At 41.2% G+C, this 14,464-nt stretch overlaps 1 protein-coding gene across 3 annotated transcripts in view; it reads left to right on the forward strand.

The window, feature by feature from the left end:
* TJP2 (tight junction protein 2) overlaps window positions 1-14,464 on the forward strand; it is a 132,331-nt gene that overhangs the window by 18,685 nt on the left and 99,182 nt on the right. The window contains exons 2-4 of one of the 3 annotated variants that reach the window (XM_082403643.1): window positions 6,273-6,492; window positions 8,217-8,457; window positions 8,793-8,913. The gene's annotated coding sequence lies outside the window, so the exon portion shown is untranslated. The remainder of the gene's footprint in view (window positions 1-6,272; window positions 6,493-8,216; window positions 8,458-8,792; window positions 8,914-14,464) is intronic. The other 2 variants (XM_082403642.1, XM_082403645.1) reach the window with 2 other exon arrangements.

Raw genomic sequence — 14,464 nt, forward strand, 5'->3', positions numbered from 1 at the left:
GTGATTTTTAAATCAGATAGTTGTAGTTATAAAGAATTTCTAGAACTCTAGAAATTGGAATTAACCAAGTTAATGATATTTCCGAAGATGTTATAGAATTACAAAGAAAATAGCCTTATAATTACATATCTGGATGGAGTGTTTTGGCTAGATTTATTTTCTTCTGTGTTATTGTCCTCATGTACTATTATGAGGGAGTTCATACAAAGATGACAGTTTTTAAAAATAAATAAATAAATTAGAAAACTGAACAATCTTATTTGTGGAAGAAAAGCAAATTCTTTCTAATTACTTGCTAAAGCAGAAATTTTTTCCTAATGAAAGACCCAATTTTAATCTTGTATGACATCATCATAGATAAGAATCACTTTGTAAGAGTTATTACGTTAAATGCATCAGAAATTCCTACAGAAAATGAAACTCTAATACATGCCGTTTGTAAAGTATTGTCACTTTCACTGTAGTAAAACAGCTTCCAACGGATAACAAGTTTAGCTTGATTTTTGTTGTTGGTAACTCAGACTTCATTTCTTGTTTGAGAGGGTTGTGTAGTAATTTTTATCACGTGTCATTAGAAATACAATTTGTTAGAACAAAGACTGTTGTGTAAGTATAATTCCATCGTCCTGTATGATTAAATGAGGGCTGTATTGGAGCTTTTTTTGGCAGTGGCAGCTGTAGCCAACCAAGTTCAGCCTATAAAAGAATTCCTATGACTAACTGGTACTAATTGTTTGTAAAACAACCAGTGGGAGTAATATCATGAATGCTATGGAGATGGAATATTCCAAGATCAAATGGTTTGTCCCTTGTTTTCACCACTTACTTTTGGTCAGATTATATTACAGTATCCATGGGAGATTCATTCCAGGACCCCCAAGGATACCAAAACCCAGAGATGCTCATGTCCCTTATATAAAATGGCATAGTATTTGCTTACAACCTACACACATTCTCCTGTATACTTTAAATCATCTCTAAATTACTTATAATATCTAATATAGTATAAATGCTACATAAATAGCTGTAAATACAATGTAGATGCTATGTAACTAGTTGTGAGTACTATGTAAATGTTATATAAATAGTTGCCAGAGCTAGGCAAACTCAAGTTTTGCTTTTTGAAACTTTCTGGAATCCTCCCCCCAAAGGTTGGTTTTATCTGTGGATAGTAATCCTCAAATGTGGAGGGCCGACTGTAATTATATAATCGGGCCAAGTGAAGCGGGGGCTTTTAGCCTGTTGCTGGTTTTGGAAGATAACTTGGTGTTCATCTGTTCAGGCATCTAATAAAGAGGGAAATTGAGGCTTAGAGAGCAGTTGAAGTGTTAAGTTACCGACCTTGAAACTTTTTTTGCTCACACACCCCATCAGATTTTTAAGCAGACTCTATAATATATATGAGTATATTACTTTATAAATTATATACTTTGGGAACTAAGATCCTGCATACTTCAAGGCGCAGCCAAAAAAAAAAAAAGATATACTTTTATGTAATTTAAAATATACAGTAAGTTCCCTACATATGAACCTTCACATTGTGAACTTTCAAAGATGCGAATGTGCATTCTCATGCCCGATCATGTAAGTTCGTTCCCATGTCTAGCATACATTGTCACATGCAGCTTGCCCTCCGTCTCCTATTGCTGACGATCCTTCAGCTTTACCATCTCCCACCTCCTCTCCCTCCTCCAGTCAGTAACTTTTCTTGCCTGTTCACTTGATGCCAGCCCCTGGATGCCAGCTGTTGTACTGTACTACTGTACTTTTCAAGGTACTGTACTGTAAGATTAAAAATGTTTTCTTTATTTTTTGTGGGGTTTTTTTATGTATTAGTTGTGTGAAAAGTATTATAAACCTATTACAGTACAGTACTATATAGCCGATTGTGTTAGTTGGGTACCTAGGCTAACTTTGTTGGACTTTGAAGAAATTAGACTTACAAATGCGCTCTTGGAACGGAACTCGTTCATATGTAGGGGACTTACTGTATTAGTTCCTAAAGTAAACATTACAAATATTTAATAACATAAATGCTTAAACTAAAATTTTAATAGACAAGAGACAAAAAAGAAATAGATGGTTTAATATTTTCTTCCCACACCCCAAAGATTGTTGGCATATGCACCTTACTTTGGAGACCACTGATTTAGGTCCCTTAAGTTAAAAAAGAAAAAAGAAACTTGCTGTTAAGGAAAGAGAGAGACTGTGGAAGAAGAGTTCAAGATTTGGGGGAATGTGGAAGGGTTTGGGACACTTATTCACTGTGAATATCTAGGTTAGTCAGAAGTATTACAGGACGACTCTCTTTGATTTTACTTCCCTTCTGTATATGAGTTTGTTTAGACAAGGAGCAGTACAACTCGTATTGCAGTAAATAGAAAAGAGAAAATAGCTTGAAGAAGTGGTCAGGGAGGCGTATAAATCAGAACTCTTTCAGAGTGACAAAAACTCAACTAAAACTAAATTTCACAAAAATCAATTTATTATCTTAATAAAAGTGTACCTAGGATCTCCTAGGATGACAGTTATCTTAGGCACAGCTGGATCGAGAAACTCAAATGATGTCATCGCATTTCCCCTGGTGCTGTTTCTCAGCAACTAGTGGAGAGCCCTCTCTACCTGGCGGGGAACAAGATTGCTAGCAGCTCTAACCTCCTATCAGCCCTGGTTACCAACTGCAGTGGAGAGAGGGCATTTCTCTCTGAATGTCTTATTTTCAGCCCCGGGGAGGACTGGTCTACCCAGGCTGGGTCATGTGGACTGTGGCCCCTTAGGTGGGCCGTGTGATGGACCATCCACCTTTACCCCATGAAAAGAGGGTAAGAAAAATCCTTACAGCTGAGAGGAGACATTTATAAAAAAGGGAGAGGGGTTCGATTCTGAATATCTCCAAATAGTTATTATTTCCGTGCTAGCAGAGCTCACCTCTGTTGGGTTTTAGAGGTATTTAAAAAGATACTAAAAAAAAAAAAAAAGCAGAATTGTTTCTCTGTTAATTAATCTTTGCTTTGGAATTGACTCAAGCAAAAAGTTTATAGCATTTAGAAATGCATTGCCATAAATGACAACTGGAACTCCTTTTTCAGTGTCAAGCGCAGCCTTTTAGAGAGAGGTATTTATAGAAGGAGCAGATCTGCTTCTGATTTTAGTTCACCCAGAGGCACGCAGGCTTTTTGGACCAATTATTATTTTATTACTGGACCTTGAGATAAATCTCGTCCTGTGCCGTTAGTACTTGAAGGATTAGTGGCCTCAAGGATTTATGTGTGGATTAATTGGGGATTGTACGTTAGATTGCCGTATTTAAAACCACCGTCATCCTGCAAATCATTTTCATTAGTGCTTTATTCAAAATTCTCTAGCCTTATATAATACTGACGTCGCAGGGAAGTTTCTTTATTTATTCGTGGTTTGGCCTTGGCCTCGCCCCCATGCCTTACCCCCTACAGTGGAGTGTAATAGCTCTGCCTAGGGGTACGCTGAGCATCTAAAAGCAGAGCAGCTTCCTGTATTGCAAAGATTACTTCATCTGCTTCAACGGAACAGTGCCCAAAATTTACTTGACCTTGTACTGAGAGAGACAAGATGAGGTACAAGAAATATACAGCTATTCTGGAAGCAGCAGTTGGTATCACCCCACTTAACAAAAGAGAACTTCTACCTGAGAGCAGAAGACACGTGAACCTTTGGCAGCACCCCGGGTAAGCAGCGGAGACCAGAAGATGCTTTGTGTGTTTCCGGGGCCTAGATGGAAGAAAGTGCCATCCCTGACATAAGGGTAATAGATGTTGAGTTCTTCGTTGAGAACTTGTTTCTTTCTTTGCTTTTCTTTTTGTGTAGTTAGCCTCCCATTTATTTGTTCAGTTCTTATCAGCATTTTAAATAACATTGCTCCCCAAAGCAATTTATACATTTTATCTCGTTTATCATATTCATTTTCTAAGCACACTACCTTTTTATGGCTAAAGTTAAATTCCATTTCAAGTTCCATCTGAGCTCAGATTCCAAATTTGTGTCATCTCAGCAAATGAGAACTTGTTTCTTCCTGGCAGATATGGCCTTCCCAGACTGAATTAAAATAGTCAATAATGAAATTCATGGAAATAATACTCTAAGAAAATTCCTGGTCTAGCAGTCAAGAAGATGAAGTAATGGGTGTGTCTAGAGCCCATTTTTACATTCAGATATTTTAATTTCATGATTGTGAAATTTTTTTTACATGGTCTATAAACGTAGCAGTTCTTAAAGATGAAGTAAATTGTGCCTTATTTTTTTTTCCTACAATGCAAGTATTTTTCTGACTGAAGTGTACATGCAGACTATGTTTCAGGTAAACACTTCTCTTGAAACAGCAGTCTTTGCTTCACATCTCTTTCTACAGCCCCAGTGATTTACCATGTTGAAGAAGGGTTTCTGAATGGTTAAGAGGCCTCAGTCCTGACTTTATGCTCTGAAGTCCTTCATCTGTGTCTTTTATATGTTGAGAAGTTTAACTGAAGGTGTGTGTATGGTGCACAGTATTTTTAAAGACCAAATTCAATTTTTAAACTGAACAAGCCACACATTGGCACTCAAGGACCAACGTGAGGTATCTGTATAGCTAATGATATTTCTTTTTAAAAAATAGAAAGTCACTAGTTCATTTTATCATATAAACAACAGATATTCAGAAAAATAAGGAGGAAAAAAATCATCCATAGTCCCATCTTCCTGAAAGGATTACTATAATCATTTAGGTCAGTAGTTCTCAAGGGAGGGGGTGCAGTGGCAGGAATTGTCCCCTAAAGGATATTTGGCAATGTCTGGTCACAGTTCTGGTTGTTCCAGCCCTTGGGGGTTGTGCATGGTACTGGTATCTAGTGGGTAGAGGCCAGGTATGCTGCCTAACATCCTACAATGGACAGGACAGTCCCCGCCCCCCACAATAAAGAATTATCCAGTAAAAAATGTCCATGCTACTGCTGTTGAGACACTTGATTTAGGTAGATTCTCTTCGAATCTAAAAGGTAGTTTTTATTGGAAATAAATTAGGTATTTCTTTGGGAAGTTTCAGAGGTGCTTTAGAATGGAATCCTGAGGCAGCATGATGACGACAAGGATGATTTTGCTGTTGTCTTGAAAGTCAAAGGAAGTGAGTATATGTGTAGAGGGTGCAAGAGGTATAGAGTGACCCTAGGAGAGGCATTGTGGGTCAGCGTTTAGTGATGACTATGGAAAACATGTTGTAATGACCAAAATGTGATTCCTCAAGTAGCCCCTAGAGATTGCGCATACCTTAGCCCGGCCCTTTGTCCCAGAATGACAGAAATTTAGAGCTGGGAGGACCTTTTGTAAGGGATGGCAAACAAGTTTCATAAGTCAGGCCAAGGCCTGCTGATGGGTGGACGACTTAGAGGGTCAAGTCAGGGAGGAGCCCCAGGCCAAGTATGGAATATTGTGAATAATGAGGGATGTTTGTTCTGGACATATAATTTGGAGAATTGGGAAGCTGCAATACACATGGGTGATATCTTTACCATTCCTTAATTCTAATTTGGTCTTCGAATTTTACAAGTGTGAAACAGCCTCATTTGAGTCATCATGATCAAGGGCTTGGCCCTCAGACAGCAGCTGGATGTTCTTAGTTTCTGGCTCAGGACCATTCATTAAGGGATTAACCCTAAACAAACACACGTGATTCAGATGTGTAAATTGATTGCCACATTCTTTATTTCTTTTTGGAGATAACCTTTTCCAGCCATCAGAATGAGTAAGTACCCTAGGTAGAACCGCCTCTGGTTCTCCTCAATTCCCAAGTCTAGCCAGACAGAAGTCAAATTATTCATTCCAAAGTGATCTTTAATAAGGGAAGTTGAGTGTTCCGTTTTTTTTTCTTAAGAGAACATTCCTTTAAGCCTGATGAAATAGCACTGCATCACAGGTCAAGATCTTCCTTATATCTGTAAAACTTTGAGTTCCTTGAATATACATGGACAAAACAGTATTTTGCTGATCCTCATTTTTTGTTTGCTGACTCTCTTATCACCTCACACAGCCTTCCTGTGGACATATAAATATCCCTTGCTGACCTTGTAGTAAACTCTCCTGGTATCCTAGGACGGATTATCTCCTACTGATCAATTTACTTAATGAGTTCTAAATCCTTCAGAGGCACCTTGATATCTTATTTCTCACCCTTTAATGTGCATATGAATCACTCTGTTAAATGCAGATTCTAATTCTGCAGAATGTGTTGGGGCCTGAGAGTCTGCATTTTAATATGCTTCCAGGTGATACTGTCAGTTCAGGTGATGCCCACCCAGTGGATGGTCCAGATGATGCTGATGCTTCAGTCATGAACCACACTTGGAGGAACAAGCATCTAGAGAGGCACTTTCCATGATATCCTACTTGTTCTCTCTTGACCTCAGAGTTCTCTGATCTTCCTGAAAACTTTTTGTCCCAATACCTTCCCTCCCTGCAGCTGTTAGACATCTCAGTGGTAAGAAGGTAGGTGGTTGGCTGTGCTTCTACAGAGGGAAATCTGCCCACCAGCTTTCAGACTGGAGATTTCTATTGAGCTGGTTGACTGAATAGTGGGGCCAGTATTTCTTCCAAGAATTCTATCCCTTTCATACTTTTCAAGAAATATTCCAATTGCTGCAACTTACATATAATACTGCATAGTATTTAAGAGCAGCTCCTTTTGTGTTTTAAAACATAATTGGAAGTCAGGTCATGATTGAGTTTTCAAAACCTCAAGGAATTCTTTCACCACCAACCCCCTCCTCCTTTTAGTACTTCGTCTTGCTGTCTGCAAACAGGCCTGTGCTGGGGCTTCTACTCTGCAAAATGTAATCACATGGTAGGCCAGAACTGGCTGAACCAACCAATTGACTGAATATTGCAAGTTTATTGAAGCACAGATTGGATGTCTTACACATGTGTATATTGACCCTAATGCCCGGCAAATGACAGGTGCACAGCAAATATTTTGCCAGTGCTTACTTGGTTTTAGCATAGCCACAAATGAAAAAAAAAATTTTTTTTAAAGAATTGACATCCATTTACAAAAATACTGAGCCACTTATGGATTTCCCTTTTAAAATTTTGTAAAGTTTTCCAGCACTAACTCCTGTTACCTGACAAAAATTTGCATATTGAACACCAAGAGTATTATTTAGTTTTTTCTTCCAAGCTTATTATTGACAAGGTAGCCCTAGTCAATAATAGTGTATTTCAGAAATGGCTGATTGTTATTGGTGGTTCCTGTACATGTCAAAAACCTCAGGCAATATCATAAAAGAAAGTTAAAATCAGGATGTTGTCAAAATTCAGAAAACTGATTTAATTCAAAAGCAAGCCATTTCAATAAAAGAAGCAAACTCTCTTTGGAACTGACACCTGTAGGAAAATTTCATATTAAGGCCAAAAGCATAACCAAGCCCACCTTGATCTGCTGGGCATTTATTTATCGTGGGAAGTAATAATAGAAACCATATATGGGCTGGGCTGTAATCCTGTTGCTTGCTTTGTAGGATATCCAGATGGCTCTGCTTTAGCCTGTGCCCACATTTCCTGCTGATCCTTGGAGAAGGGAAATGTGTCCCCTGCCTGTACAAATAGAATGGACACTATCTCTTATTTCTGTTTCATTGTGTAGGGAGTGTTTTGCACAGATGCCACAATATCACTTTGTCTAGCAAACAGAAGAGTGTGTCCAGAACTGGTGAGAAGCCACATTCCTCCTCCCACTGTTAGCGCTCTCTGCGATGCCCCACGTGAGGCTGCCGGGGCCCAGGCCCAGCCCAGAAATGAACTTGCCTCCTTGTGCTGTGTGAAAGGCACATGCAGGATTCATAAACATGTCCAGAAAGGGTTTTCTTGGGTTTCCTTGGGATGAGGGGTAAAAAGAAAAACAGTATTTGCCATCTTTTCTGATTCGGGGCAACCCACACATAAATATATAGAGACGAGCCAGTATTGTAATTACCTTTTAGTTGAAAATGTTTTTTCTACTGTATATTTTTAAATGGTAAATTTTATGTTAAGTGTATTTTACCACAATTTAAAAAAAGTTTTCTCTAGATGTTTTCTCACCTGCTGAGTATTTTTTTTTTTTTAACCTGAAAAGTGAATTCTTATAAGAGCTTGATCCTCAGGATGGTTCTCAGGTGGATTCATGGTGCCAAACTTCACATGATTACTCATTTTTTTTTTTCTTTTTTTTGAAGACTGGAAACATTAGAGGCAGCAATTTCACTCAGAGATATATTTCCAGGAGAAATGAAAACTAGGTCCATGTACACATTTGTGCATGATAGCTAAAAAGTGGAAACAACGAACCAAATGTCCATCAGCTGTAAAGTGGATAAGTATGATATATCCATACAGTGGAGTGAAGCTCTGACACAGGCTACAATGCAGATGCAACTTGAAAACATTCTGCTAGGTGAAAGAAGCCAGTCACAAAAGGTCATGTATTGTATGAGTTCATTTGTATGAAATCTCCAGAAGGGGTAACTGTATAGAAACCCAAATTAGATTGGTGGTTGTCTAGGGCTAGGGTGGGAGAGGGGAGGGAATTGGAGGATTAGGGAGTGATGTCTAAGGGGTCCTGGGTTTCTTTCTTGAAGTAATGAAAATATTCTAACATGGATTGTGGTTATTGTTTGTACAAGTCTGGGAATATATTAAAAGCCATACTGTAAATGGGTAAATTGTACAGAATGTGAACTTCAGTGCATTTCGAAGATCTTGCCAAGCTGGGAACGACTGTGCTGGATTTTTAACAACACTGTCTTTTTCAGGGTGCGAAGTACCACATTATTATCGTCTCCCTGTGAGTGGGATTGGCACCCCAGCAGCACCTCCTGGCACAAGTGCTCCAGGAAACACAGACTAGTGCCAGCTGACAGCCTGCTTTACCAGGTACTTGCTTTTTCGTCTCTCATCGGCCTAGTTACTGGCTTTCCTCCACCAAAAGTGTGATGTAAACTATGTCACATCCTAGAAGTCAAGGCCACCATTTTCGATGTTGCTGATAGTGAAACTGTTTAATATCCAAGAAAATTTAATTGTAATGGCCTATTTCCCAAAGAACAGAAAGATCTTACCTGCATTTATGATCTGAATTGATAGGTAATTTTGGGCGAATGCCAACTGAGGTGCTTCCTGCTAAAGCATGTAAGTCCAACCCCCGTAGTTCAGAATAAATGCCTAGCAAGGTATTTTGATGTCTAGGGTTATAGGTCATTTTGGTAGGTCACGTTTGTTCTATTAGCTTTGAGGTAGCAGAATTATATAACAGTGGTCAGCACTTTGCTGAAAATAAAAAAGACATCAGTCACACTGGCTTCTAAAGATTAATTATGTACAGGCTTTTAGCCAAATAGGTGAGTATTATCTATTTACTGATTCAATTTTAAGTACGAATTAAATGGGATTTACAAGGTATTAAATTTTATTTTGACAGATGCTGGGATGTATTTGTTCTCAGTTACACTTTAACCACTGATTATAGGCCTGACCATGGATGGCAGGAATGGGGTTAGAATTTTTTCCGTGTGCTTGTTTCATAATTCCTGTCTGTTTAAGCTCAAGGACCCTGCTGGGGTGGATTCCAGCTGCATGTCAGCAGTGGAGTTTAGTGGTGTGTGAATAGCAGATAGCTCTTGAAATCCTAGTGTTCCTGCCTTCCGACTCTGTGACCTTGGGCACATCTTAATGTCTGAGAGCCCCAGATCTGTAAAAAGGGAGTGTTAGGGAATTCCCTGGTGGTCCAGTGGGTAGGCCGCTGTGCTTTCACTGCTGAGGGCATGGGTTCAATTCCTGGTCAGGGAACTAAGATCCCCCAAGCCGTGCAGCGCAGCCAAAAAAAAAAGGGAGTGTTAACATGGAGCTGAATGAGTTAACATATAGCAAGCACTGGGCACAAACCGAGGCCTTAACCGAGGCCTTTCTTGGAGTCTAGTTGTCCAAATGGGGACACTTGCGTGGGGAAGTCCTTAGTGTCCACTGAACTGACAGGGCTGGGAGTGGATTTTGTTTACTGAGATGTTCTCTACGGAGCTCGTAAAGGTTCCAAACATAAGACAGATGCTTGCCCAGACCCGGGAAGTGGTTTTCCTGAAAGTAGATTTCTAGGTAGGATCTTTTGCTTTAGTCAAATGACTTAGAGGGGCGGCATGGAGTATGGCAAAGGAGGGGTTGGAGCCGGCATTGTCTTTGGAGGGAAGGATCTTTCTGACTCAAGCAAGCCCTTTCTGATAAATATCTCCCTGGTCTGATTCCCTACACTAGTGACCACATTCCCTTCAACATCAGTTTGGTTTCCCAAGTCAGCGTCTTACTCCAAAGCTCTTTCATGTATAAACACTGAAGCTTGGGTTTCTGGGTAAATTAGCCTCAGGTGAGCTTGAGTGGTGAGGGTTTTCCCCACATGACTGTAGTTTCAAATCTAGCAAACATTTATTAGGAGCCTTTGATTTGCCAGGCACTGGGCAAGGTGTTTTCACCCATCTTGTTTATCCTCAGAACATTCCTGAGGAGCTATTGCCAGCTCCCTTTTGCAAATAAGGAAACTGAGATGCAAAGATTTTAAGTGGTTTCCCCAAGATTGCATAGCCTCTGATTCCTAAGTTCAGTGAGATTCCTGTAGTAGCAGCTGTTTTCTATGCTAACTTTACAGAGCTTGAAGACTTAACTCCTAAACTAGGATAGTAACAGGTTTTTCTCAAGGGCCAGTTCTGATCAACTGATAGTGGCTGCCTGGAGTTAAGGATTCCTAGGTGCTGTCCACATTTGTTGAGTAAGAATGTTGTGTTCCATAAGCAATGTCTGGTATGGGTGGAGGAGGGTCCCTGTAGAGCACACTCTTGACCTGAGGTTTCTGATCGTCAGTTTCTACCTGCAGCTGTCCTCCTTTACAATCTTGGAGTCTCTGGAGAGCACTATTTGCCTGGCACTCGTTTGTTGCTACTTTAAGGGGCTTTGGTGTTCACTTTTCTGATGTGGCAAAATCGCCTTTGCCTCTTTGCTCTCAGGAAGGATGCTAAGAGTCTGGGCGGAGACTCACTTCCTAGACATGGCTTCTCACTGTTAGGTAATTTAGATGCTTTAGGGTTATTACCAGCTCATCCCATAATATGGGCATAGAAAAGTGAGTTGAAGGTGAAAATTAAAAACTTCTACTTCTGTGCCCCTGGGAGCCCCTCTGCAGTGCCCTCTCCCCTGGGGGCTCCTCATCAGTAGGGATACCTGGGGAGCTCACACCAGCAGCCCAAGCTCTTCATATGGAATTGGAGACACTCATCACAGTAGCTCTCAAACTTTAACTGCATCAAAATCACCTGGAGGGCTTGTTAAACCACAGATTCCTGGGTCCCACCCCACGGAGTTGCAGCTTCAGTCATGCTGGGGTGAGGCCCAGGAATTTGCATTTCTAACAAGTTCCCATTCAGGCTGATACTTCTGGTTTCCCAACCGTGCTTTGAGAACCACTAACTTGGACAGTACTTTTTTTTTTTTTTTTTTTTTAATTTTATGGCTGCATTGGATCTTCATTGCTGCACACGGGCTTTCTCTAGTTGCGGCGAGCGGGGGCTACTCTTCGTTGCGGTGCGCAGGCTTCTTATTGTGGTGGCTTCTCTTGCTACGGAGCACGGGCTCTAGGCGTGCGGGCTTCAGTACTTGTGGCACGTGTGCTCTAGAGCACAGGCTCAGTAGTTGTGGCGCATGGGCTTAGTTGCTCCACGGCATGTGGGATCTTCCCAGACCATGGCTCGAACCTGTGTCCCCTGCATTGGCAGGCGGATTCTTAACCACTGCACCACCAGAGAAGGCCCTGGACAGTACTTTCAACAGCCGCTGTAGAGCATGGGTTTGTTTACAGGTGGCATGTGGCCAGTTTCCCTGCCTGTGGTGAAGGGATTCTTTCCGCAAACATTTAATGAGCACCTCACACAGCACTGCCTGAGGGAAATTTAGAGGAATGTAAAGGCTTGTCGTGGGTCATTTGGGAGTCTAATTATTTTTTTTAATAGGTAATTCTGTCTTTAGCATAGTTAAAATTTTTTTTAATAACATTGCCATATTCTTTTTTTTTTTTAACTTATTTTTTAAATTTTATTTATTTATTTATTTATGGCTGTGTTGGGTCTTCGTTTCTGTGCGAGGGCTTTCTCTAGTTGCGGCAAGCGGGGGCCACTCTTCATCGCGGTGCACGGGCCTCTCACTACCGCGGCCTCTCTTGTTGCGGAGCACAGGCTCCAGACGCGCAGGCTCAGTAGTTGTGGCTCACGGGCCCAGCCGCTCCGCGGCATGTGGGCTCCTCCCAGACCAGGGCCCGAACCCGCGTGCCCCACATTGGCAGGCAGACTCCCAACCACCGCGCCACCAGGGAAGCCCTGGGAGTCTAATTTGAGATCAGTAATTACATTGCTGTGTGAAAAGGGCTGCACTCACCCTATACTGTAAGCAGAAGGCCTGAGGCAGTGATTATCTGACAGGAGGCCTCCTGGGGGAGGTGATATTCGAGAGGAACCTGAGGAGGGAAAGTTGTTGGCCAGGTATGCAAAGAGGGGAAAAGAAATGCGGGGAGCAAGGCTGTGCATCAGAGGCCTGGACATGCTGCACTGAGTGAGAAGAAAAGTTGTTTGTGGTGAGAATTCCATTGTAATTCTGATAGGAAGTGAAGTAACCTACAGTAATAAAGATGAAAGCTTTTTGTTTATTTGGGTGCTTATTACAGTGTACTTGGTACTGTGCTAAGTGTTTTACCTGCATTGTCTTCATTTAATTCTCATACCCACCCTATGAGGTGTAGGTCCAACTGTAATCTTGCTTTGTATTAGTTTCCTAGGACTGCAGTAAAAAAAAATATCGCAGACTGGGTGGTGTAAACAACAGAAATGTATTGTCTCGCAGTTTTGGAGGCTAGAGGTCTGAAATCAAGTTGTTGGCAGGGTTCGTTCCTTCTGAGGGTTATGAGGGAAGGATCTGTCCTAGGCCTCTCTCCTTAGCTTGTCGGAGGTCGTCTTCCCTCCTTATGTGTCTGTCTCTGTCAAATTTAACCTTTTTATAAGGATACCAGTCATACTCGATTAGGGCCCACCCTAAAGACCTCACTTCAACTTGATTACCTCTGTAAAGACCTTGTCTCCAAATAAGATCATATTCTGAGGTAATGAGGGCTAGAACTTCAACATGTGAGTTTTGAGGAAACACAATACAACTCATTATACCATTTTACAGATGCAGAAATGGAAGCTTAGAGAGTTTAGATAAGCTGACCAAATCACACAACATTGGGTCCAACCATGTAAACTTGCCATTTTTATAGCTCAGAAACAGTCGAATAGTGGCAATGTCATACTTTAAACCTAAGAAGTAGCAGAACTGGGACTTGTTGAAACCCAGGTCCGATTCACCTTGTGCTCTTTCACCCAGTGCTTCAATTTGTTTACTAGCTTTTCCTTTTTTTCTGCTGTTTCTTCATGGTTCACTGGGAAAAGCAGTGGTGTGGAGATCAGGATACCAAGCCGCTAGCCTGTTTGTTTCTGGTTCTTGAGTTTCTGGATGAGATACTCTTATATTTCAGTCTTCTATACTGCCTGTTTAAGGAGAGAGGTCAGAAATTATTAGAGTATGTGAAATTTAAAATTCATTGCTACTAAAATGTTAAATACCTATAAATACACAGGTTATCTGAGTATAGATGTTCTATTCTTTTTTTTTAAAGAAGGGAATTACACCCCACCTTTTTTTTTTAACATCTTTCTTGGAGTAAAATTGCTTTACAATGGTGTGTTAGTTTCTGCTACATAACAAAGTGAATCAGCTATACATAAACATATATCCCCATATCTCCTCCCTCTTGCGTCTCCCTCCCACCTTCCCTATCCCACCCCTCTAGGTGGTCAAAAAGCACCGAGCTGATCTCCCTGTGCTATGTGGCTGCTTCCCACTAGCTATCTATTTTTTTTTTTAAACTTTGTGTTTTCTCTCTTTTTTATTTTTTAATTTTATTTTCTTTCTTTATTTTTGGCTGTGTTGGGTCTTCGTTTCTGTGCGAGGGCTTTCTCTAGTTGCGGCAAGTGGGGGCCACTCTTCATCGCGGTGCATGGGCCTCTTACTATCGCGGCCTCTCTTGTTGCGGAGCATGGGCTCCAGACGCGCAGGCTCGGTAATTGTGGCTCATGGGCCCAGCTGCTCCGCAGCATGTGGGATCTTCCCGGACCAGGGCTCGAACCCACGTCCCCTGTATTGGCAGGCAGACTCTCAACCACTGCGCCACCAGGGAAGCCCTAGCTATCTATTTTACATTTAGTAGTGTATATATGCCCATGCCACGCTCTCACTTCGTCCCAGTTTACCCTTCCCCCTTCCCGTGTCCTCAAGTCCATTCTCTACATCTGCATCTTTATTCCTGTGACGCCCCTAGGTTCATCAGAACCACTTTTTTTTTTAGATTCCATATATG

This window comes from Balaenoptera borealis (genome assembly GCF_965194805.1).
Source record: "Balaenoptera borealis genome assembly, chromosome: 8".
In the NCBI taxonomy this organism is placed as follows: Eukaryota; Metazoa; Chordata; class Mammalia; order Artiodactyla; family Balaenopteridae; genus Balaenoptera; species Balaenoptera borealis.